The sequence below is a fragment of the Orbicella franksi genome, chromosome 7, assembly GCF_964199315.1.
Source record: "Orbicella franksi chromosome 7, jaOrbFran1.1, whole genome shotgun sequence".
In the NCBI taxonomy this organism is placed as follows: Eukaryota; Metazoa; Cnidaria; class Anthozoa; order Scleractinia; family Merulinidae; genus Orbicella; species Orbicella franksi.
The window spans coordinates 21171325-21198115 of record NC_138151.1 but is presented as its reverse complement, the minus strand read 5'-3'; the positions used below and the strand labels follow the sequence as shown (position 1 = coordinate 21198115).

Here is a 26791-nt window from a genome sequence, read left to right as displayed (position 1 = left end):
GATGTGCCCATCGTGGCTCTAACTGCCACAGCTACCAAAAGCAACAAAGAAAAGATTGTTAACTCCATTGGTCTTCAGCTTCCTTTTGTTGTTGAGGTTAATCCAAACAGAGAAAGTATTTTCTTTGAGTCAAAACCCCGACCAGCTGCTAAAGAAGAAAGAATAACAATTCTTAAACCTTATGCTCAGGATTTAAAAGCTAAAAGATCTGCCATGCTGTTAACAATATTTTATGGGGACCTGGAGGGCTGTGCTGAAAGCTTTCTTTATTTCAGCTCTGAGCTAGGTGATAATCAGTACGAGCCACTCCATGCAGACAAAGTGGCCAAGAACAGGCTATTTAACACAATGTCATGCACAATACCCAAAACATGAACAAGAGCGCATTATGGAAGAACTTACTAACAAGAAATGTAAGCACAGAGGTTTTTTTTGTTACAATTGCATTTGGTATTGGCATATTGGCATAGACTGCCCTAACATTAGAAGGGTAATTCATCTGGGTGTACCTTACACCATGGAGGAGTACTTCCAGGAAGCTGGCCGTGCTGGAAGGGATGGTCTACCAGCCAAAGCTACAATTTACTACAATGCATATGACACTAGTAAAGCGAAACGTGGCCTACAAGATATTATGATTAAGTTTGTGAAATCAACATCTGATTGCAAACGCGAAATTATTCTCCAATATTTTGGGTATCAAGCCCCAGACAGAACTGATGGTGGTCATGATTGCTGTGACAACCACAGAAACATATGCTCCTGTGAACTTTGCGTAAGTGAAGCTAAGAAACCAAAATTTGTCACTGAAGTTGATTTGTAGAGTACAGCACCTCCTGGTTCCATCGCTGTTTCCAAAGAACAGAGAGACCTTTTTCGTCAGAGGCTTCTTAGTTTTCGTGATACCCTGGGTACTTCCAGGTCTTGTGTTGGCAGTGTGAGCTTGTCAACTGGTTTCAGCGTAGAGTTAGTTGATACAACAGTGCAAAACTTTGAGCACTTAGATTCCGTTGGGAGTATTTTATCCTGTTTACCTGTTTTCAGTGAAGACAATGCTAAAGCTATTGACATTCTACAAAGTGTCCTGGGTGAGCTACAGACCTAGATGGAGTTATGTTCAGTTCTTATGTTTTAATAAGTCATAGTTAAATGGCTGGTTATCAACTATGCAAATGACAACGCAAGTTCTCGCAAAAACACAAAAGGAAGTTTGGGAGAACTAGAAATGTTGCGTGACCACGAGCTGACACGCGAGTGTTTCGACAGCTTTTTCACGTCCTCCCAAACTTTCACAAGTTTTTCTAATGTATAATCCAATAGAAACACCAAGAAAATGTTTTTATCTTTTTTAGCAAAGAGCCCAAAGAAAATAATAAACAATGTGACTAGGACAACTTTTTTGTTTTTCTATTGAGTTACAGAAATATGATTTTTAACCATTTAGGGCACGTATTTTCTTCGGGCTATTTTCTAAAATATGCCTTGTTATTCATAGTTTACCCTGAAGAATGTTAGGATTTAATGTGAGTGGATGGAAATGGCTTCCTTGGAGGTTATAAGTGCATTTATGTGGATTACCTGTTGTTCTCAAAATATCAATGGTACATGTACTTACTGAATTATCGTGGAAGACTGAGCACATTTAAGATACTATATGTATGCAAGGGTGTAAACTTAAATAATTTGTAAAATTCTTACAACAATGTAAGACGGCTAAAGTTATGTTGGAATGACAGTAAACTTTGTCCTTTTTAGATAATGCGCTTATGATTTCTAACTTCACACTTTTTGTGTGACTAATCAGGACTGATTTCATCCACATCCGACTCTTCATCAAAGTCGTTGTCACTCTCATCCTCAATATTACTGCTGCTATCCCCATCAGTGTCAGCTCCAGCAAATCTACAGACTGCCAGTTTCCTTTTATGTCTAGTTAACCAAGCATCCAGTTTTACAATGTCCAACTGGTCGAGGGAACTTTTTGGGATGGTGGGGAAAGAGTTGTGTTTACGACCTGAAGTAAACACAAATGGTCTTCGACTATGTATAAGTTCAATCATTTTCCTCTCGTCATCTTGCTTACTCAGAGATGTGTGAAGGGTGTAGTCAGGAGCAATTTGACACTGTCTATCAAAATTATCTGAAACACCTTTCAAACCACAAGAAGCTTTTGTAGCCCCCTCTACTGCTGTGAGTGTCTTGTTAGCTACAAGATCCTTCAGAACAGTTTTGTGGCCTTTAACAAAGTGCTCTTGTTTAAGGTCGTTGGCAACATTGTTCCCTTCACCACCTCTCCAGTTAACAAACTGTCCATGTATAATCCCATGGGCTACTTTCTGAGTGTAAAGGGCCTTAACACATGTTATAAACCACATCATTTCAAATGCATACTTCATTCCTTTTGGTATAGATCTGAAATAAAGCATTAATAGTTTTGCATTTCTTAGATTACGTTCACCATCCCCCTCCTTTTTTGTATCATGCAGCTGCATCAGTAATGTGCCAAGTTGTATCACTTGCAAGCCATAGTTGAGTACCCTGTCATCCTTCTGTGGATCCTGTGGTGGTATGTTTGATATTGTAGGTTCTGGCTCGGTAAATGGTTCAGACTGGGGTTGTTGTTTGTTGTCCTCTTGACTTGCTTTGTTCTGACCACATAATGCTAAGAGGTTTTTCTGCCAAATCACGTACTGTCCAACATGCAGGTTGTGTGTGTTTCTTTCAGGACTTGCTGCCTCAACATGAGCTACATACACCAATGCAGTCTCAGTGTTGGTCACAATATTGGGTGGAGGAGTTACATGTATTACTATCCCCACTCCTAGTACTATAGGTCCCTGGTTAGGTACTTGTTGGAGAGGAGCAACAATGTGACCTGCAAAATGCATAACAGTAGTGAAATACATGTAGCAGTTGTACCATGAAATCTTTAAATAATATCGTGAATTAAAAAGCCAATGACCTGGAACAAAAAAGAGCCAAAACCATTTGTTTTTAGTGTACATAAAGTTAACTTCAAATAAAATGTAATCTATGTAATATGCACCTGGTTGGATGGGTGGTCTCTTTGCTCTGGTCAATGAATCTGTGTTAACTTCCCTTTGCTCTTGATCTTTTTGAAACATAAACAACAATAAGCCAAAAAAAATGCCTACGTGTAGTGGATTTAATTAGTGAGGTTTTAAATATGTCTTATCATGTATTATTATATGCATATTGTTTTGCACATTTATTAACTCATTTTCAAAATTATGAGAGCTATTAAAAAAATTGTCTTTCACTTGGTGATGTCCCTGATTAATTATTACCAGTAACAGATTGGGTAAAAACTATTTCAATGTCCACAAAAAGGTTTTGACATGGTTTAAGTGATTATATTGCGTAATGTTTTGCAGGTGTTTAATTTATTTAACTTACTTTTACATGTAGCTGTCCCTTTCTCTCCCCATCTCCCTTGTCTGTTTCTGACAAGCCCCTTAAGTAATTAGTAGCTAATGGCTGTTTCTTTCAGATCCGAGCCAACAGAAAATTATTGTTCCTTCTTAGGCTTGTCAGAAGTACCCAGCTACCAGCAAAAATCACTATCTACTTCATGATCTCTCCCAGCTACTCTACTTGCTAATCACCTGATTCTTTAAGCAAGATGACAAAATCAGCCACCTACTCCAACAATAAAGCTGCCTACTTTAAAACTATGTAACAACTGCCTCTTTTTTCTTTAACTGATAACCAAAAATGTTAACCTTAGCTAATGATTAACAAAATAATGCAGATAAACACACGGCTCAATAATAAATTACATAAGTATTCAATTCTGTACCTGCTGAGTAGATGGGTGATTGCTGAAACCTGGGTTCTGTAGCAGCAGCTTCAGTCTGTGGCTGCTGCAGTGCTTGCTCTTTTTGTTGTCTCAGAGCTTTTTCAACATCAAATTCAAGCATCACGTACTCATCCACAAAACAACCAATGATCCTTTCCAAGCCCTTTGGGTCTGAGGAAGTAATTTCCTTTGGAGGGCCATCCAATCGTTCTAGACCAGCATACTCCATGAAAGCACTACACAAGTAGGCTTTTGTTGCTGATAACATAAGGAAATTGGCACTCTCGAAGTTGCTCTTAACTTTGGTGGAAACATTTACTAAGCCAAAACGTTGCCTCAAGTTGTATAGGGTACCTACATCTCGTGCAGACTGTGTATTGTGCAGCTGCTCCCAGATGTACTAAAGAGAGAATTAATAAAAGAGAGAGGGGACTTAATGCATCAATCTCACACCAATTGATTGCATGATAGCTAGACTACTACTAAAACTGGTCAGTAACATGGAGGACTTAGGACTGTGATCTGGTAATGTAACATGATTGAAATTCAACAGTCATACTGACATTTCAATCTCATACTTGCATAGTTTTATAATATCATTGAAAATATTTAAGTCCATCATTTATGATGTTAAATTATCATCATTATTATTATTAGTTTCGGCAGGTTTCTTTCACAGGTCACAGGTCACAGGTCACAGGTCACCAAAAAATATGCCAAAACGTAATAAAGCAGATGCATACAAGTGTGTCCCAAGTGTAACTATAACAGCTCTTTTCTGAGAAAAAAAACGCATAGGGGAACTCAGCTGTAGCACTGAAATAACAAAAATTGATCCAATGAAAGCCAAGACTTATTTCTGTTGAAAACATAAATTCTTTGTAACCTTTCAATAAAATATGAAAACGGAAGAGGCTTACACTGATCCGTGAATTATGAATTTACTTAAACGTGATTTGCGAACCAACGACTTTTGCGGGAATAATTGTTCCTTTGTTTGGAGATATTAGTGTCATTAAAGCTCGTAAATTACACCAAACTAGATGTAAAACCTACCCATTCGACGCGCTTACGGCTGGAGGACTGAGAACTAACCACAGCGACAGTGAACCAGGAGGGCCTAGAATCTAGTCTGTCACGATATGTCACACACGCATTTCGATGAATCAAAATGGAGGGTTCTGTATGTTTTGCGAAACATGAATAGAATTTGTATTTTTATGTGACACATGATTTATTCTTTGCATTTTTACGTGAAAAGTGATTGCTTGCTTTTTCCTGTGAACGTGAAGCTGTTTTTCGAATTTTTCGTGATGCGTGAAAAGGCTAATTACTTATGCGTAAAATTGTTTTCAGAAGAGGTATAGGGGACCCTCTTGTTTCTGTTTAGTACATACTCGTTGTAAAGATTTCAAAAAAGATAGAAATAAAGCAGGTCAATTTGCTATCATAATGAATTATCTTATTACGATAAAATATCTGTAACACTACATGTCTGAAAGCTACATTTCAACCCATTTCGTACAATTACCACCCCTAGAAATGTTTTTATTTAAATTATACAGTAAAACATTTTTAGTTAGGGTTTGTTGCATGGAAACATCGATAAACCTCTTGGGAATCTCGGGTAATTGTTACATCGCGAGTTTTACTGAGTGCTTTTTTGACTGTGACCTGTGACCTGTGAAAGAAACCTGCCGCATTAGTTTCACCTCCTATTACAGTACATTTGACAGTTGCAATAAGTGATTATAGCCTGAGAACTGAAAGTTCTCTGAGCTGGTAGCAGGACAGAAATCTCCAGTCCGGATGTAGGCTACGCTAGGCTTTGCATTAAATGCATATAATATTGTTATTTTTTATATTCATTAAATAGTAATTATTTGCTTTTTCTTGACCATCTAAAAACCAGTACATCAAGTTGGGAAAACATATTGTAAGCAGCTTTGCATGTAGACATGTAAATAATGTTACAAAGCACAATTTAGTCCCTTTTACTTTGTAAAAATCTTGTGCACTGCTTGCACAAGGGTCAAACGACCTACATCTTCAGATGGGGTTCATATATGATAGGTGTCCTGCATACTGCGTTGATCCTAGCAGTATGCAGGACACCTATCATATATGAACTCAGTTAAATGACCTTGCTCTCCATGAGTTCTCGTAGCTCAGTGGATAGAGCGCCCGCCCGGTGTTCGGGAGGTCATGGGTTCGATTCCTGTCGGGGACTCAGAATTTTCTTTGTCCCACGCTCGTGTCATGTTGATTAATTCACCTTCACATTTCATTACCGAGCTTAAAATTCACCATCTTTATTAACTTATCACAGTCAAACTTTTCACATGAATAGTCGCAGCCTAATTTTCTTCGCTCCAGTCACTCGTTCCCGACCAAGAAGGTCACCAAACAGTGGGATATGCTTTCCTACCAGTTGCAGAACACCAGAAAATTACTTTTTGAAAACAAAATTCATGTATTAAAGTAAATCTGTTTCACTGTTTATACATTCAATACATATATTCAAAGCAAATAATTTCTATGTTAAAATATTTCATATTTTATTATATACATTAACTTCTGTCATAAATTTAGCCAACTGATTATTGACAGAAGCACATTAATTTAAGGTGACTGCATGAACACATCTTTTGATGCCTGTGTTCATTCACCTTTTTCTCTAAAACCCTTGGTCCTTCGGTCGCCAAAAATGGCAGCACGCAAGTTAACATCACAAACTTTGGTTTTTTCATGGTTAAGCTGCGCCAGTTAAGAAGATAAGGCAAGAACCAAGGCACGACCGGCTCGTGTAAGGCTTTTAATCAAACTGGGATAAAACTAACAGCCGAGTAACAGTAACAATATGGCGGACGCCACGCTACGAACAACAGATAAAACGCATGCTAAGTCCTAGTACCGCTGACCGGTACTGGCGTGACTTCTTTCTTCTTGTTTCATAAGTCTTTTCAACGCAGTAAATACATAAAGTAAAAAGGGGCATAGTATGCCACATAACAGGAACCGAGAACATAGTGGAATGTACTTGACGCTAACTTATATGCAAGGGAAAGTCAGAGTTCAGTGACATAATCTACAAAACGCGTAGGAGGACGGCGGACACGTGAGGATCTCCGTAGGTCAGGAGTGGGAGTGTCTGCTGACATGACTGCGTTTTCTAATGGGGTGTCATCAGGGCATGACGGCTGTGTAGCTGCGTCAACCATGGTATGGTCAACAGGAAAGGCACAGGCTTGTGGTGTAACACAGTGAGAGCTGTCAGGTAGCTGATGCGCTGAAGAAGAGATGGCATCAGGGATGTCAGGCAGAGAGGGTGGAGGGCACGATGTGGTACCAGGTTCGTCTTCGTCGTCTGAGTCGTTACTGCGACGTGTGTGGGGAACACGTAAGGGGTCGGCCAAGTCAGATGGGACCTTGAAGCACTCTGATAGTTTGACATGGTATGATGAGCTGCGTAATTGGGATCCAATGAACTTTTTGATGTCACAGAACGGTGGTTCTATGGCTACAACAAGGTAGCGGTCGCGGGCTCGAGACTTGTTCAGGTCAGAATGGAGATACACTAGGTCACCAACATCAATCTGGGGAGTAGGGCGCCTTTGCTGCACAGGGGCCTTAGAGCGCTCACTGTGGGGGTGGTTGGAGAGGCGCTGCTTGTGCTGGAGGGTAATTAAATGGTCGTCGGCAAGGGGTAACTGCTTGTTTGAAAACTGGTCCCGCTGTGTCCACATTTCTCGTGAGGATAGGCCACGTGAACGGATACGAGAGTTCAAGGCAGAGGTCGCTACGGCGAGAGTGAGGGGAGAGACAGCACCACCAAGAGGCTCCTGACGTAATAGTTCTGTTTCCAACTCCTGAACAGCTCTCTCAGCTATGGGGTTCTTGTTGGGATTTTTGGCCTGGCCAAGCTCAATTGTAATTCTGTGTTTCTCTAAGAGTGGGTCGTTGACTAGGGCCTTAAAGCCAGGTGCAGGGTCAGTACGGATCACAGCGCGTGGACCATCCATAGGGCGCATTTCCAAGCAGAGTTTGACGATGGCATTGCGTAACGTTTGGTGCCGCTCATCTTCAAGCAATAAACTGGAAGAGTAAGAGGTCACAGTCTCGCGGAGGACAAAGATAAGCTGGCGAGAGCGCTTGATGACGTCTGCTGCGAAGGACCGACCAATAGCGTCAGGTGGTGGCGAGGTGGACTGGTCAATACGTGCAGTTGGAGAGTTTCGGAGTGCCGCACAGGAGTGGCATCCATCAGAGACACGAGAGACTGCCTTGTCCAGATCGAGGGCGAAAAGCTAGCGTTTGACGACCATCTTCAACTGGTGGCAGGACGGGTGGCTAAGCTGAATGTGAAGAGCGGTCAAAAGGCCATCCAAGGCTTGGCGGGGGACGATAATGCACTCCCTGGACGGTGACAACGGTTCATGACGCTGCACAACAAGGAGGCCATCATTTGCAATTGACGCAACTTGTAAATACCGTTTGACGTCCTTGATGTTAGTCAGTTTCTTGGAAGGTCTCGTACCCTGGACAAGGTGAGCGTGTGTCCGGCGCAGGTCTGGGCATTCAGACTGAACAGCCAACCAGGCGGGCCGGCTGGTGAAGGGAAGGCGGACGCTCCCTTGGAGGATATCTTGAACAGACACGGCTCGGACAACAGAGTCGCTAGTTCGAGTGATGAAAGAACACACCTGACAGGTCTCGTTTTCACAGGGGGCGGCGTTTCGGCTTGCAAAGTCTGACGGGAGGATATCAGCGCCTGAGACGTGCCTTACAGAAGCCTGGTAGCGGCTTACGACAGATAAGAAAGTGGATACACGAGGGCTGGCAGAGAACTCCCCACGGCAGAGCTTCTCGTACGCTTGGACGCAGGGCTTACTGTCAGTAAGGATGCAGGCCTTCTTGGACGACTGAATAAGATACGGGCTGAAGTGCTTAGTAGCAGCCGCAATGGAGAGGGCTTCTACCTCGCATGGAAGCCACGTTGTCTGGGACCCCCGCAACTTAGCGCTGAAGAAACCGGAAACGTGTAACTTGTCTCGCGCGTCACGTAGAGGGTAGCACCTATTCCTGGGTCCCTGACAGCTCCGTCAGTTACAATCCATAGCTGGTCCTCGGGTCTGGGTAACTTGATTGTGAGCGCAGATGAAAGGGCATTCTGAGCACTACGGAATGCACCTCTTAGATCATCGGTCCAGTTTATGGATTCCTGGGAAGGACGACCGGCCGTTACAGCATCCAAGGAAGTGAGGTAACGCGAGCACCTTGGGATGACGCGGGAGAGGACCTTGTATGCCCCAATGAAGGATCTCAATCGACCAACAGCGCTTCGCTCAGGGTACGTGGCGAGGGTGTTTAGGCGGTGGGGACTGGCGGAGAGAGAGCCAACAGTCGAGATCCAGCCAAGAATAGTGGTGCTCTTGGGACTGATGATGGTCTTGTGGGCAGACAAACGCAGGTTACACTTGTGTAGGGCTTGTAGGACCTTCTTCCAGTTGCATAATAGCTCTTGGGGGTGTGTTGCCGCCATAGTATAGATCATCCGCAATTTTGGCCACGGATCCATCTTGTAGTAAGGGGCCTAGGACGCGGGACATAACCTCTTCCAGGGCGGTTTCCGAACCGGGCATGCCCATAGCGGAACGAACGTAGACTCGTACTCCTTTAAAAGGAGTGGCAACGCCGCAGTACTTCATGGACTCTTTGGCCAAAGGGATTTGATAAAAGGCACTTGTTAGGTCGGTGACAATGATGTGTGACCACTGGGCGATGAGTCGTAGGGTGGAGTCAACATCAGGCAGCAAAGATGGTTGAGGCTTACCGTATCTGCCTACGTCAGCGAAAGCAGTGACGAGACGAGAGCCGCCATTGGGCTTCTTTACCAGGAAAGAAGGATTTAGGTATTCAACAGTGATACCAACATCTTCGGGGCGACGGAAGACTCCGAGTTGCTCTAGGTGGTCAAACTTCTCTTGGAGCTCGACGAGTTTATCTCGTGCATATTGGGGGAGGCGACCTTTCCGCTGTGGTGGTTCAACAGGGCCCATGTTGACCTGTGCTTGGTAAGGGCCTGCGGATCCATTGTAACCAGGGAACTGGGGGTCAAATACGGAGTCGTACTCTCTAAGCATCGATTGGAAATTGGCCCTGATGGCCTGAGGTAGGATGCTGTGTGGGTCTACCTGAACGGATGCGGAGTGACTGGAATTAGAGGGTGGTAACGGACGCTGAGCAGGAGACGGGCCTGGATCCTCTTTTGGTTCGAAGACAGGAGTGACTTGGCAGAGGTGTTCGTGACGCTTAAGTGTGCGAGGCTCGGTTGACAGGTTTGGTATGCGTATGGCCCGCGCAACACTTGAAACGACACTAGGCTGCGGCCACAACTGGGATGGCTTGAGTTTATGTGAACTTGGTGCATCAGTACGAGGCTCAAGTGCATACTCTGAATCAGGAGGAGCATCGTCTGGCAGCTGTACTTCCAAGAATTCTCCGGGCCAAACAGTCTTGGAAGGAGTAGGAGCACGGAGAACAAAAGCCCTACGAACAGTTGGCAGGGGGCTGGGTGGAGACTTGGACCCATACGTGTAGACAGACCCATTACCAAGGAGCACCTCTCTCTTAGCGGGACGCACAGCAACATCATTTGCCTCCATAAAGGGGGTCCCGGCGAGTACTTCAACATCAAGATCCTCTACGACAAGACCTTCGAACGTAAAGTCTGTGTTGTCGCGGGTGAAGGTTGTTCGTATCTCACCGACCACCCGAAGTTGAGAAGAGCCATCAGCCTGCTGGACGGACTGGGCACTTGATATTACAGGACATCCGAGGTGTTTTGCGGTAGAGTGACGGATCATATTTCCAGTGGCGCCGCTGTCAATGGTGACGCGGACAACACGGTGAGCATGAAAAACATCCATATAAGGACTGACGGGTCTGTACACGGTAGGCTACGACATCTGGGTAGGCAAAGTGGGATCAGGAACTGGAGGATCAGGGTCGAGGTCGCAGTCGGCGTCTGGTTCGTTGTCGAGGATGCCAACGATCTGTCTCGCTTTTACCATGAAGCGCCTGTCATTGTCAGGGAGGAAGGTACACTGACTGAGGAAGTGGTTTGTGTTAGAGCGACCGGCTTGCTTGCATAAGGGGCAGACCTTGTCCTGACGAGGTTGTCTGGTGCGGAACTTAGAGTTACTCCTGCCACCCGGACGGGGGCTACGAAAATCGTCAGCTACAGCTGCACGCAGGATCTTAGCGTCATCGGAGGTGCGGATTTCCTCAAGGAGAGAGGTAAGGGCTTGTGAGATTTCTGGCTTAATTGAGGCGAGGGTGCGAGATCTCAACTCCGTGCCGTAGCGCTGCTTGACCAATCGAGGAAGGCTGGGGTGAATGAGTCGTAGCCAGGTGAGGACGACGAAGTTTTCGAGAGTGGGAGTAAGTTCCTCATCCTCTGAAACATGTTCACCATGGTGGGTTAAGCCATTTGCACGCAGCAAGGAATCCTCCACAAAGGCCATGAGGCGTTGGTACAGGTCCTCAGGGCGCTCATCTGCCGCAAGGTGTATGTCAGAAAAGTCGATAAGTTGTGCGCCGGTGACCTGGAATCCAAAGTGTTGTCGAATAGCTTGCCAGATGAACTCAAGAGAGGTTGAGTTTTTTACCAGCGTGCTACGCGAAATAATAGGGCAGTAATTGGCGATTTGTCCCAGCATCAGCTCGAAGAAGTTGGTTTTTTGACGAGCGGTTAAGCGTCGAGAGAGTGGTACAGTTTCGCCATCGTTTTCGAGTCCTCGAAGCGGTTGGGCTTTGGTCTTTTTCAACCATGTAAAACCATCCGCGAGGAAGGGGGCGAAGTTGCTGTCTAAGGATAGTGTGTACAGTAGATTTTGCTTCCAGTTTTCAAAGCTATTGATTGTTTCCACCTTGGAGAGGCACCACTGCTTCGGTGCGCGGTGAGTAGACGCCATAACACACGATGTAGAACTCTGGACGTGTTGTCACAGCGAAGGATGCACTGTTTTGGCTCACGCGGTCGAGGCAGAAAAGAGGCTTTCTACGGCGAAAATGCGGCTTGGGTTGAACCGAACGCTGCCACCACGCCAGTTAAGAAGATAAGGCAAGAACCAAGGCACGACTGGCTCGTGTAAGGCTTTTAATCAAACTGGGATAAAACTAACAGCCGAGTAACAGTAACAATATGGCGGACGCCACGCTACGAACAACAGATAAAACGCATGCTGAGTCCTAGTACCGCTGACCGGTACTGGCGCTGACGTATGTGCCATTGCCATGGCAACATGAATAAATATAAACAGGCATTTAAAATCGGTTTTGTTTATTTATAGGAAATCTAGTCATCAGATTTTCTTTATAATTTGCATGCAGCAAGCTTGTAACGATTCTCACAAGTTAACACCATTTTGCTAATAATTTAACAGAGAGATCTTTAATTATCTCTTGTTGAAGGTTCACCGGAATATCTAGAATTTCCTTTGTTAAAGTTCAATCATTTTCAATTCTCCAGTTATCCATTTCCTTAAGTATTTTCCTGCCAAATTTCGTGAAATTCTAATGAGTGGTTTTCGAGTAATAGGCGTATTTCCGAGAGTGCAATTTTCATTCAATCGCAGTTTTTTTACCTACTATGCATGCGCTGCATTTAACTGGGTTCTCTCGGTAACAAAGAAGAAGTTGAGAATTGCTGGGTTCTTTGCAGCGTTACATTTCCTAACATATCTTTGTAATAAAAGACTAAAGCCATCAATACTCTGGGTTCAATTATAGAGAAAAATAACGTAGATTGTAAATAAAATGATCGCTCTATTGACGGCATGCTTGTTTTTAGCAATCCTTGTGCGTGCGCTGAATGGCATCAGCAAAAGTGCGCGCGAAACCTGTGTTCGGCCACCTTAATTGCTGTGTGTAAATATTTCTTGAAAATTCATTAAGACGGGAAAATAAAGAAGCGAGCATTGTCTCGGAAAGAATTCCATGTGACAGAATTTAATACCTCATTTAATAAAAATTGCTCTTTTTTTCTTGTTGTTATAACTATAGTTAAAACAGAAAATTTTAAGGTAACACACCTATGGCAGATCTAGGGGGTTTCAGTTGAACCTCCTAAATTAAAAGAAGCGATAAATAATAAAGAAGCGAGCATTGTCTCGGAAAGAATTCCATGTGACAGAATTTAATACCTCATTTAATAAAAATTGCTCTTTTTTTTTCTTGTTGTTATAACTATAGTTAAAACAGAAAATTTTAAGGTAACACACCTATGGCAGATCTAGGGGGTTTCAGTTGAACCTCCTAAATTAAAAGAAGCGATAAATAATAAAGAAGCGAGCATTGTCTCGGAAAGAATTCCATGTGACAGAATTTAATACCTCATTTAATAAAAATTGCTCTTTTTTTTTCTTGTTGTTATAACTATAGTTAAAACAGAAAATTTTAAGGTAACACACCTATGGCAGATCTAGGGGGTTTCAGTTGAACCTCCTAAATTAAAAGAAGCGATAAATAATAAAGAAGCGAGCATTGTCTCGGAAAGAATTCCATGTGACAGAATTTAATACCTCATTTAATAAAAATTGCTCTTTTTTTTTCTTGTTGTTATAACTATAGTTAAAACAGAAAATTTTAAGGTAACACACCTAGGGCAGATCTAGGGGCTTTCAGTTGAACCTCCTAAATTAAAAGAAAAAAGATATTTATAACATGCTGACTTGGTCTCAGATTGCTGGAAATCCTCAATTTAAAAAAAAAAGTTTGAGGGAGGATGCCCCTGGGCCCCCTACAGGGGGGCGCCTTTGGTAGTCCCCTTCTCAAACCCCCTTCTCTAAAATCCTGTACTCACCCCTGATACACCACAGGTTAGTAATTGATTGTCAAAAAATAAATAAACCTTATTGTGACATTCTTTTCACACACCTTTTAGAAGTGTTTCTGTTCTTTCCAGTTTTTCTAACTGTGAAACTTTTTCTGCGATACTTCTCTCATCAGGGGCATACACCTCAGTGAGTAGCTCCTGCAGCACTTCAAGATACTGCACAACATCAGAATGCTTCGACTGATGGTATGGAACAATTGGTAGGTTGATGACAATAGATTTCTTTGCCATTTCAGCAGAGAAGCGATGCTTAATATGCTTAGGGATAAAAGATTCCAAGGAACTGAGACATGGAAATAATTCTACCAGTATTCTGCTAACAAGGACAATGAACTCTTTTCTGAAAAGCTGAAGCTCATCCTTACAAAGCAAGTAATTGGAATTGCTGAAAGTGTTAATGTCATTCACCAGTGGCTTTGTATCATCAAGCCCAGTACTTGAGATTCGATCAAATGTTAAATAATGCGTTATCCAGTGAAAATCAGAGTTCCTATGATTTTTCTGACATTTGCTAAAATTTTGAAATCAAAATTGTCAAATGTAGCCCTTAATTCCATAGAACTGTTTTCCTTCATTACGTCACGAACCTTTTGTACAAGCCCATCACCTGCAAAGAAAGGAAGAAAAAGTACTTAATTTTCAAGAAGGAAAATAACAATAATACATATATTTTATGCCCTTTAAAGTAATTTATGATTTAAGAAAAACTGTTGTAAATGAATGCTTACCAATGGCATCCATAGTTTTCAAGTAATTTGCCCTTGACTGGCAGATACCAAGACTCCTCATTCTTTCAAAGGTCTGCATGGTACATATTGCAAGAAATAAAAAAAAAAACAGATAAACGTGAAACAACAACTTAATTAAAAGCTATACATCAACAACTATAAAAAAACTTGTTAATAACTTTTGAGATGATTGCTAAATGAAAAAGTCTGTAAGTACCAGTAAGTCTTGACACAGTTTTCTTATAAAACTTCATCCCTAACAGAAGCTGAGGCATCTCTGTCTTAGACACTCTATATTTTAAACTTCTCTGACCAAAAGGTGGACACCCCCAAGCAGACTCTTCTATGTAGTTTCATTGGGTTTTACTTGTGGATAGGGAATGGTTATAATTACATTTTGATGAGAGGTAATGTACTTCTTGGAAGAAAAAGTAAAGCACAATACAGTTTACCACTAAATGATCAAATATATTGATAAACATCACCTTTGTCCCCCCCTTTTTTTCTTGCATTTTTGAAAAAAAAAATCCAGCCATCTTTAGAGTGGAATTTTTCATTCTGTTTGGAGGGGGGTTGGCTTGCACTCTGCTACAATTCCTTTGGCCCCTTCTGTTTGAATATTTTGGATCCGCCCATGGCTAAATTTACCTTTTTGCTGCTGTGCCCAACTCCAAGAATAATTGTAGCAATTTTTTGGACCAAGCTAAGCTCTTGCCACCTCTAGCTCATCATCATTGCGTAAACCATGCACATTGGAGGGACTTGAGCATCCACATTTTTCTTTAGTCTGGGAGCAACCCCTGTTGCAATGAAGTCTAGTATATCTGGTGCCCTGTTCTTCATTTCTTTCATAACATTGCACCACTCAACACTTTCCAAAGCTTCCACTGATGTGTCTTTAAGGACCGAGGGCTCCCCACGAGTCCTTACACACAGTGATTGGCATTGGTCATTGATTTCTGTAAGTAGCTGTAACTTGATGGCCCCCTTGATGCTATCAACACTGAGAACTTCTTTGGCAATGTCCTCGGGAATTCCCCACTGCACAGTACTCAATATCTTTGTAACTGTTGCTTTTGGAATGGCGTCTTTGCATGACTTGATGAGCTGGAAGGTCATTAAATGAAAACAATTTTGTCCATTATGTTTCTTTTCTTAATTTAACTTACGTATAATATAAATAGGGGTAGTTTATCCAGACTCGGATGGAAATACCGGCGTAACAATTTTTTTCGAAAAACGCACAACAAGTTCTTCTTTCCTAGAACTTTTTTCACGAGCTCCCTTTAATTTATTTTAAATCTTAAAAATAATATAATAAAACGAACCTGTGAGTTTCGAAGACCAGCATCCGTCAATATCTCCGAGGCCTGTTGTTTGTTTAATTCGTTGTCTGGACTCGAGGCGCTTCTCGCGCTTACCACAGGTAAGGGAAGGATATTGCGATTGTTTGTAGGAACTTGCTCGCCGGAGAAAAGTGAAGAAATCTGAACTCTCAACTCAGAGCTACACTCTTCATGAACCGTTTGATCGGCCGGAGTCAAGGTGGTGGTGTCAAAGTGCCGTGTCGTAAACTCAGTGGGAACTGTAGGCCTTCGTTTTCCATGCGGTTCTTGTGTTGGTGTTGAAGGCTTTCTGCCACGTTTAAGCCGAGCGTTATCTAATTCCGCTATCTGGATTTCTTTTGATTGCGAGCAAATGTTTCGGAAGTCATCGATAGCTTTCGCAAGTCCTGTGACCTTTCGGAAACATTTCCTGCAGATTTTTGTTGTTAGGAAATCTTCATCGCTCTCTTGCACCTGGATCTTTCCCACTTCTTTTAGTTTGTCGATCACATTTTCCCTTTGAGCCGTTTTTCCAAACAAATCTATGCTATCATATACGTTGGACAAATGAGAATTGCAGCAACGGCAAATTTTGACCTTCCGATTGCACAGTTTTTTCGGTGTTTCGTCCATTTCCTTCACTGTTCCCTGCACGCACTGTAAGTTTCCCCGTAAATTCATCACAGGTAGCGCGTAGTAAATTGACCAATCAGAAACGTTTTTATTGTTTCAATCATAAACTAATCAGAGCAGGTTTTCTGGCCCAGTTCCACAGAGCTCTTTTCGCCGTCCGTTATGCGCAAAAGAGAAGAGCTCTGGGGTCGAGAATAGCTTATGTCTGGTGAAAGTCAACCTTAGTAAAATAATTTTGATATTTCGAAAAGATAGGGAAAGATTCTAAGTATTAAGTTTACCTTGGTTACGAGGCTAAAAGCAAGTAAACAAAATAGATAATTAACAGTCTTTTTAACTCTCCTCAGCATCATAATTTAACGGTAAGCGTGCCAAAGTGCTGCCGAAAATAATGAGATAAACGTTGTATCACTGTCGACATGACGACATCACGACATATTGGCACAATCGTTTTTGTTGGTAATGTGAACATCGACATTAAGGCATTTAGGGTTAGGTGAAAAAATACTTTAAAAATGGACGAAGAAACACCTGTGGCATTTGCGATGACTCTAGAAGAAAAAATTGGATGTGTCTGGTCTTGCATCAAGAAGCTAAGCAAGCACATGGCTAGTACCACAACCTCGTCAGAGAGCCGCGTTACTTTGGCGAGAATCAAGTTATTTCAGGTAAACCAGATTAACTTTCCTGATCTCATTTGACAGTCACGGAGGACTGTCAATAAGTTTTCAAGTAGACGTCTTAAATTTGAAAGTAGACGTTGTTTTACTTTTCGAGCGTCGAAGGCGCGAGTCTTCTAGGGGGGGTGTAAGGACATGCCCCGCCAGAAAATGTTTGAAATTTAGATGCTTGGAGATCCTAGTTTCAGCGTTTACCAGTCAGTATTTTCCGGCCTAAAGAACAATTAAACCTATGACTATATTTACCATGGTTTGTGTTAAACAACTGTTCTTTCAACGGTCTTAATCCTTTGCTTTGCTCATTCGGCCGAGTAAAAAAGTAATGGATGGTACTGCGTTGGGGGTCTGCCCAAAACCATTGCGGATTCAGTAATCCAGAAGGGTTTAAGACTCGCACATCTCTACAGTCTTCCGAAAACCCACAAAAAGAATCTAGCCATGCGTCGAATTCTATCAGCCACGGGAACGTACAATTACAAGCTTGCAAAGTGGCTGGATGAGAACCTAAAACCCCTGTCTGTCAATGACCACACAATCAGCGACATATTCCTATTTGCCAATGAACTCCATGAGAGGGAAATCAACGACCACGACAATCTGGTGTCGTATGATGTATCTTCACTTCTCACTAACGTACCTGTGGATGAAACCATCGAAAGGATCGCAGAACGAGCCTTTAAAGACGACTGGTTTAACAAAGAACAGTGTTAAAACCACAAAGTCGGATTTGATAGAGCTGTTGAGAATCGCCACAATTATTAACTCTTTCAGTTTGAAGGAAATCTGTACTTTGATCTACGTTTCTTCATCGTTACTTTAGTAGCGGAGCTCCCGCGCGCCGAAGGCGCGCGAGCAGAGCCCCATTCCTTAGAAATTTTGGTAAACCCATCAAGCCGAGAAAATTTGGTTATGACGTCACCGTACGAGCGAGCGAGCGAACGCCGTCCGTACAGACTCTGGGGGAGGGGGAGAGGAGCCTCGCGGTAACGCAAACTGGGGAACCGAGGAATGCCATCTTCTTTTGGCGGGATTTTTAAAGAAAAGAAAACTCATTTCTATTTGTTATGTCAACAAATAATAGCGGAGGTTGATCTAACGTTTTTAAGACGGGGTTGCACTGAAGCATAAAACAGAAACAGAAAGCAAGAATTAACAGGCAAAGAAGTAGCGAAGAAGATCGTGAAAGAGAGAAGGCCAGCGCTGGGGAAGGAGGCGAAACAGTACTGAACACTGCCGTTAATTATAGCGAGTCAAGGACTAGAGAACGGGGATGAAATAATACGGAACAATGCCGTGAAGCAAAGGTAACGAGGACTATAGAAAGGAGACGAAATACCCGACGGCTATAGAACTGCTCAATTAATTCGCGCGTCGAGATGCTGTGCAGCCGAGCAAGAAAAGCACATGATTAAAATCAGGTGACGAACTAGAGAACTGTGTGTTTAGTGCAAAACAGAAAACACAGCGGAAAAAAGTGGTTGATTCGTTGATCTATCGAAAAGATTAGATCAGTTCCGTTCAGTCTTCACAACTTTTGCAGCAAGTTTCTGCCTGGAAGATTTGCACTGGCCGAAGTGAATTGCCAACTTGAGGTAAGCGACGTTTGTTGTGGCGTTGCTATGGAAATTATGAAGTTGCCTCGGCGAGATAAGCTTATTTTCAATAGGAATCCTTTTTTAAAGTCTTCCTTATCTGAAGCCATGCTGTGAGGCATTTTGTAAATTACATAGGCTTAATTTCGCTCATAACAATAACACGTGAGTGGTTTTGTGGAGGTTGTTGTAAGTTGCATATTGTAAACAAATCAAGTTTTGTCTCGAGTTTCGTCGTCACGTTTAAAAAAAAAATCTGTATTTGTATACACTACCGGGCGAGTTTTGAAGTTTTCTCTGTGTTAGTTGGCACAACCGCTTCCTAGACTACAAAAATTTCTTAAACCAAGATAGGTCAACAAAACGTTTTAAGCCGAAGCGAACAGGATTTGCTAAATTTACTTTTGACGTTCCTATGTGAATATTTACATCTTGTGATTACATAGGATTTCCTCGTTTTGTTAGTTCAATTTATTCGGTTTGGCGAAATGCTTGGGAGGAATTTCCAGGTTAATTTGGTTGAAGACTGGTAAAGCTACCGCCGATAAAATGACTGCAAAGCTAAATTAAGTCGTCGGCAAAAATACACACTGTGATATTCAAATCTATGGTTAAGCGTGAATAATTGTTAAACTTTAACACTGCAAGCTTAAACGAATTTTCTTCATCCTTTCTTTCATTCGGTCATCCTTCATTGAGAAGTGATTTGCTGTTTGATACTCAGCTGTAATGATATACATATTGTGTTTATAATATAGATTTCCTCGTTTTATTTTGTTGTTGTCCAGTTAGTTCGGTTTGGTGAAATGCTTGTAGTCGAAATGTCGAGTAGACGATTATGCATGTAAACCCTGTCGGCAAATAATTAAAGCTCTACTTCGATTTTGATTTGCTATTTCATTTTATTAGTGCCACTGCTTTTGGTTGGGGGTACATGGCCCCTATTTTCCTAATGAGATGTTATTCCCCAGTGTGGTATTTACACTTATGGAAATGTTCCATAAAAGTGAGATAGTACTAATTAAAAAAAAAATGCTAAGAGCTGTACTCGGTAACTTGAACGGTGAAAATGACATTTACATACGTAGAAAAAATTTAGGGCATAGAAGTCCTTGCCCTGACCATTTCTCGGTAATAAAAATAACTTTTACTTATCTACATTCAAAATTTAGTTGGTGAGAGTGCATTCCTCGCTCCACTCTCTCTCTGCTCTTTTTTTCACACTAATTTTTTTGATTGACTAACTTATTAACCTAATGTCATTGACTGTTTTCTTTGTTGCGCTTTACTTTTTTGCTCGTCAAAGAAAGCTAACGTTAAAATCTGACATTTGAATGCCTCCTTTGCTAAAGTTAGTCACTATTTAATTGTTATCACTCCCTGTGAATTCATAGAGAATTACCACCTAATCTGGAAGTCCTGTCTTCAAGTGAAGGACAATGACACTGCAAAAAGTTACAAAAAAAGTTAAAATGAAAGTAAAAAGAATTGTGAATGTCGATCATGACTTGGTGTACATTGTACATCATGTAAAGGTATGTGGTGAGTGCCAAAGCCATAACATTTCATGCATTTGCCTTTTCAGGACAAATTATATAACAGTGACTTTTTAAAAGATGTGATCAGAAAAATAATGAGTATTGTCTAGGCAGTACCAGTTTATGGACAGCATATGCAGATAGTAAGAGGTGCTGTAAGCATTACCAGGTAATTAAGTTAGTTTTATGTTTATCACTTCTTGTACTTGGATTTTGTGTCATTTCGTCACAAGAATAGGTAATGAAAGATGCATTAGTTGACGCAATTTATTTTCAAAGGCAAACTTAAAAGTCTGCCTATGGTGGATACTGGTTGTGTGTAAAGTGAAGGTAAAGCAAACACACTGTTAAAGATGTACGTGCATGTTAATATTGAATAATCTGAAATTTCAGCGAGTTTGAAAATATATTATATCTGTGACAGTTCTGAGGTGAGGGCTTTTACATGTACATGTAAATGGCTCATGCTCGATTTTTCACTTGTTATGATTTAGCTGCCAATATGTTCTGTAAATTAATTTTAATAGTCATCTGTTGGTGTGCAACGATATACACCAATATATAACCAAATATTGTACAGTGTAAATTAATCAACAAAATTATGCTTTTTTCAGTTGACCAACGCTACTACGTGTACATTGTAATGTGATGTTGAAGCGCACAAATTTACAAACATGCCCGGTGTCAACTTGTCAAATGTATGAACTGGCCAGCCAGTCTAGATTACAAAACGTTCTGAAATTGGCCTTACCAGGTAAGATATTTCTTAAAGCATATTTTGTAATTAATGATTTCTCAGACATTGTTTTCTTCAAGAAAATACCCATACCCCACATTGAGGTTTTTTTCTTTAAGAGCTCCCTCCTCCTGTTACTTTGGAATTTCTAATAACTGGCCATGAATGGGTATTGCGTGTGAATATCTTCTGGAGCTGCACACTCAGATTAAGTCAGCAAGAACATCAGTATTTATCCTGACAAAGTCTGATTTTCAGTTATATGTACAACCAAACAGCCTGGATGGCCCTTTGATTGGGACTACATGCACATTGTTGTACTGCAATGGTCCAGTTTCTTGTTTAAAGCAAATTGCATGTGCGCTCAAAAGCAAGTCGCCAAGTTCATAACAGTTATATATGTTTGCTTTGCATCTCAGGACAGAGCCTGCCACTGTGAAAGTTTTGGTACCATCATCCTAGTATTTGATTCACTACTGTAGACAGTAAATAAAGCAATGAAGTACACTGCATATCAATGAAAGGAATGTCATCTGTTGGTTATAAATTATAATTGATATGTCTTTGTATGTTCAGTGGTGTTCAAGTAGCAGCTATATACAGTATGATTACATCCCTGTTCCTGTCAGTCAATATACGAACAGTGTACACATGGGCAACCTGGATTAAAACATCAAAGATTTTAAAAGCAACCATGGCTAGGTGAGATATTTCTAAAGAAATATAAATTGAAGGTCCTTATGATTGCTTATAGGGATTGATTTTTATTGTAAACAATATCTTACTGGGTGTATTTTTCTTGTGTACTAATTGTTGTAGAACACAGAGACCACTGTCATGACAGAGATGTTAATGTGTGAAAAGTTCCATAAAAAAATGCACTGGTAGCAAATTAAATCATCATAGACGCAGCTTCTGAGAGATCCCCAATATTAATGGAACATACATTGTACATACATGTAAAAGAGTTCAATAATTTATTACTTAAGATTGTAATGCTTTGTGTGGTTTCTCTATATTCACAGACAACTTGATGCCATAATAATTTCTGCACTAAGTTCATTAAACAAACTAACTTGGAAGTTGAGTTCTGCAACCCATACTGTTTGTAGTAATATCATACAGCTGTAGCTGCAACATTGTGACAGATAAACTGTATTACATTATTAAGAAACACCTATGATACATGTATTAACTAATTATTTAAAGTGTCTGTTAAATTAATCAGTTTTTCTTAGAGATAATTTACTCATCATGTCATGGTTTATTTAAATAATTGCTTTTTTGGCTGAAAAATGTTATTTATTGTGCTAGGTTTATGTTGCTCTAAAATCAATTTTGTGATAACCGGCATTGAGCATGGCATAAATTAATATTTTGCCAACACGAAATGGAGAACTGGGTCTTAAGCAAAGTTGCAGGATTAGTATTTTTGTAGAAAGAAAGAGTTGAGAAATTTGTGACATTCTACCGACAGCCTTGCCATTCGCAACGTCCAATAAGGTTAATTTGTTCCCTAGTGTTGTACAAATAGTGTTCTCTAATTTATAAATTATTTCAAGCAGTTGTTTAAATGATTGCCTTATAACCCCATGTCCAGCTTTGGTGCATGCAGAATATTGATGTATTGTTTATCCATTTTGCTATAAATTATCTTTAATTGACGTGTCAATCAAAACATATCTTTGATATGCTGGCTTTTTCTGACAAATATACCTATGCCTCATAATCTTTGAGTGCGTTTGGTTGTGTAGTGCAGACAAAATACACGTACATAAGATAACTTACTTATAGCTTACATGTACTTATAATTCTTGGTATAATTTAATCATTATGAGCAAAATTAATTAATGGAACCCAATAACAGCTCCTGTAGTCCACAATCTCAGTCGAGAAAAAGAACAAATCACATTGGAATTGAATAGTAAAATTATTATCAGAAGCCTATGCAAGTATTCATGATCAGCAACAAAATATCATATTTATCGTTCATGCCAGAGTGATTTTGCTTATACTTATACTTTGAGAGATGGTGCAAACCCTTTCAGCAGGAGGAGACGCCATACAAAAATGGAGATAGCTAACTGTCTTTGGGGATCAAGTTAGAAAACAAAACTATTTAACTTTTTACATGTGTATACTACTTTGGTATTTTTGTGAGATTTCATTTGGTAGAAATTTGGGAACTGAGTATATTGTAACCACTGCATTTCAGTCATACCCCACAACAACAAAAAATGTGTAAACTTCTTTTGTGCGGGGGTCCCAATTGTTAACTAAGAAAGAATATAATGATTAATAACATTGTCATGTCTTTCTCAATAAGAAAGAACAGGAAATGCCACCAAAAAGCACAGAAGACAGTTCTGTTATGTGATTAACATTGTTGGTGGCTCCCCTGAAATGCTTGAAATCATGGCTCTGTTTTCATCATCACACCATCTTACACCTTGATCTGCTGATGTAATCCTAGATCGGGCTGAAACTATAAAATCGCTCGCAGTTTACTTCACATACATGTACATGTTGGATTATTTTCATCAGTAACAACATTCCAAAAAATAACTGACGAGCTCCGCTTTTAGGCTTGGCTAAATCTATATATTAAGTTCTATTCAACTGACTGGTTATTAAGGTAGTCCATAAGGTATGAAAATGATTTTAAGTATTGAAGCTGTTGACCCCAACACTGAACTGAATTCCATCTCAGTTTTCTTAGTTGATTACATATATATTCATTCAGCAAACCCAGTTCTAATTAGACAGCCGTGTACGCGTCATTAGTCATCATTAAATGTGATCACAAACTTGACCGAGAGAGCGTATTTGATCTTGGCAAACTTCGGGCATATCACAGCTATCCTCCTTAGCTAGCAGAGGTAATATGTACATGTTATTGGCCGGGAGTTGAAAATGTTGCCTGAGGCCGCAGGCCGAGGGCAACATTTTTCACTATACGGACCAACCATAAGCCGGCCAATAACATCTTTATCTTTTTTCCCTGCGGTAAATTGGCTTACAAGTGGGTTTGTTTACGCAACTTTGTCATTGAATCGGCTTACGCGCCGTCTTCAAACCATTCGTAAAAAATCTAACGAGCGAACGAGCGAGTAACTCAGATACTAGACAAAGAAAGATGTATTAAAGAACAGATATATTTCGAACTACTCTAGGTTAGTTGCATTTAGTTCACCAGTTGAGTTCTCGAAAATTGTTTTTCCGGTCTGAAATTTCGTGCAAAGTTATACTACTTCTGTCAGTCGTTGCGAATCACTTGAAATTAGACTTCTACCTCACTGTCACGTGACCTGAGATTCCATGAGATATGCGCTGCGCATGTACCGATTACCGATCACTCGATGCATTTGATTCATGGTCGCAGGTCGCCTTCCGTAAGTCTCCGTTTCTTTGATGTTTTTTGAAGTTAAATTTGTTTTTCCTCTAGCACTCACAGTGTATTGTGTTTCTTTTCTGTGGTACTGGAGCCATCTTATCGCAATACTCCTTAATTTTGGAATGGGCGACGAAGGAACGTCAAAACACGTGCTCGTGGAGCACGGGAAAGTTGAAAATGAGCTGGAAGAGCCACAACTTACAAAGTCAGATAACTTACAAAGTCAGATAGATCTAAGTAGAGGTCGTCGAAGACCAAAGCTCCTAATCAGGAGATTAAGCGGAGAGAACCAGCCAAAAGAATTCATGTAGAAGAGAACCAGTCGCTTGAACTGGTCAAGTCTTTTGCTGAATCCATTTCGGGGAACTTCACGGTAATTCTTACCGACAGCATGACTAACAACTTTCAGAAGCTCGGAGAAAATTTAAACGTGGTGAATGATAACATTATGTCTCTCGTTCACTAGCCTGACGGCGAGCTTTCTGAAGATTGCGAAGGTTCTGAGAAACATCCAAACGATGGGAAAAACGCTGTCGAGTCGGCTACAGGCCAAGCAGAGTCTCCAAGTAAAAGGAAAAAAGCTGACGAGTCAGCTGCGGAGGAAAGAAATTCTACTTCTACTCCGAACAAATTTCTTTCTAGCCTCGAGAAGAAGGCAAATACGCAGGAGGCTACAAGCCCGAAGATAAATGATACCTTGGCTTCTCACCTAACTGCCATTATGCGGCAAAAGCACGAGGAAGAAAGTGAGAAAAAATTTTTTCAGAAAATTCTCAGACCTGAGAGCTGTCCGGGTCTGTCAGAAATAACTGTTAACCAGGCTGTTTTGGGATCGAGTTTCGGCTGAGGCCAGAACAGGCGATGTGAAAATGCAACGAGTTCAGAATGCGTTGGTTAATGGGACTACAAACGTACCTTTAATAGCAGATCTTGTCCTGAAGAGCTCTGAAGACAAGGACAACATAGATATCACTGACTTGTTGGACAAACTATGGAAGCTAACCGAAGACTCTTTGTGCTGCTTAGGAGTTTACCAGAAATTTGGGACATTAAGTTCACGCAATGATCTGTGTCTGCGGTTACCCTTGAAACGAAGGGGGCATGCTCACTGGCGCCAAATTGCGAAAACAACATGGAGCAATCAGGAAGGCGGACGGAGCGAGTCGATTACAAGTCGCTTCACAACCTTTTTATATAAGACAGAGGGGATTCAGTGACTTTAAGCTTACCGCGTAGGGCCTCCTTTTCGAAATCGAGCAAAACAACAGACATTTTTAGCGGTATTCAATTTTTTTACTTCAACTGCACTGACAAATCGAGCATGTTTGTCATTCGTAATTGGCGCGATTTTTTGCATTTATGAGTCTGTAGATATTTGAAACAGCGGTGGAAATCGTAAAAATGCTAGGCTGCTAAGCCTGACAAATGTGGCAGCCTTTTTGTGCGAAGACTGAAGCTATGGAAAGCGGTTGTTCTTCGCGCTTTTTCACATCCTGCAGGACATTCTTGCACCCAGATGAAGGCTACATCCATTCGTGAAAAAGTCTCCTTTTCGGTGCCGATGGGCGGCATTCTGTTTTATCGTGGAAGGTTTTATTTAACGTATTTAAAATGATCGTAATTTGAAGAAAATTTTAAGGGGTCGGCACCGATGGAAGCATGAAAGACACGCACAGCTCAAAGCTTGGAAGTCAAAGTAAGTAAAGGTATTTTGATCAAATCAGAAAGCATGTACCAGTGTAAATCCTTGTTATTATGGTGCTATTTGGCGGCTCTAAGAATGAACGAAATGGTAAAAAAAAACCTTCGCTTCATAGTGCAGTTGCATATCATTTATCAGTGAAAGGTCAGCACATAAAATTTAATTTATTTGAACTGCCAAAAATTGAGATTTTATTTTAGATGCCCTACATTTCTTTCCAACATCGGGAAGCCATTTTTGCTGTTCCATTTGATTGACATGCGGTATTCGTGACGCAATAGCGACCTTAAGCACCAGGACGGGAGCCACGCCGACGGCATACCGGAAGTTTATTTTCTGTCCCAGTCATGCGTAGAACCTGAAAAGCTGATTGCAATCTGCCGTCGTCCTGACGTTGGCGACACCACATTCACTGTTTTGACGTAGTGCGGACGACGTGACAGTTCATCGCAAAGTTTTGAGTCCTTTTCTTTGATTTACCCGTATTTTTTCTTACGACACATAAAGAAGTACCTTTCTGCTGTTTACTGTGTTTTTTTGAGGAGAAATTCTACGATGAACATCCCTGAAGCAGAAACATGCGCTAGCACAAACCGCCAGTCGGAAAATCACAGAATAACACAAGCTCGAAGAAATCCATTCGGTAAAATCTATTGCATTTATATCTTCTGTGCTCTAGTTATCACTGATCCAATTTGATATGCTCGCCATTTGTTTATGCCGATATCTCTCTCTCTTTCTCTCT

At 41.0% G+C, this 26791-nt stretch overlaps 2 protein-coding genes, 1 long non-coding RNA gene and 1 pseudogene across 8 annotated transcripts in view; 2 read left to right on the top strand and 2 right to left on the bottom strand.

Annotated features, from left to right (window-relative positions):
- Nucleotides 1–26791, bottom strand: part of LOC145492261 (fibroblast growth factor receptor 1-A-like) — a 75991-nt gene that overhangs the window by 17580 nt on the left and 31620 nt on the right. The gene's annotated exons all lie outside the window — the stretch shown is intronic.
- On the bottom strand, nt 6584–12095 carry LOC145492249 (uncharacterized; annotated as a pseudogene).
- Nucleotides 15689–21651, top strand: LOC145492527 (uncharacterized). Its single transcript, XR_014049997.1, has 2 exons — nt 15689–18676; nt 20829–21651. It is a non-coding gene; the product is annotated as an uncharacterized LOC145492527 (long non-coding RNA).
- Nucleotides 25746–26791, top strand: part of LOC145492428 (uncharacterized) — a 456732-nt gene continuing 455686 nt past the window's right edge. Inside the window, exon 1 of the mRNA XM_081471875.1 lies at nt 25746–26689. The gene's annotated coding sequence lies outside the window, so the exon portion shown is untranslated. The remainder of the gene's footprint in view (nt 26690–26791) is intronic.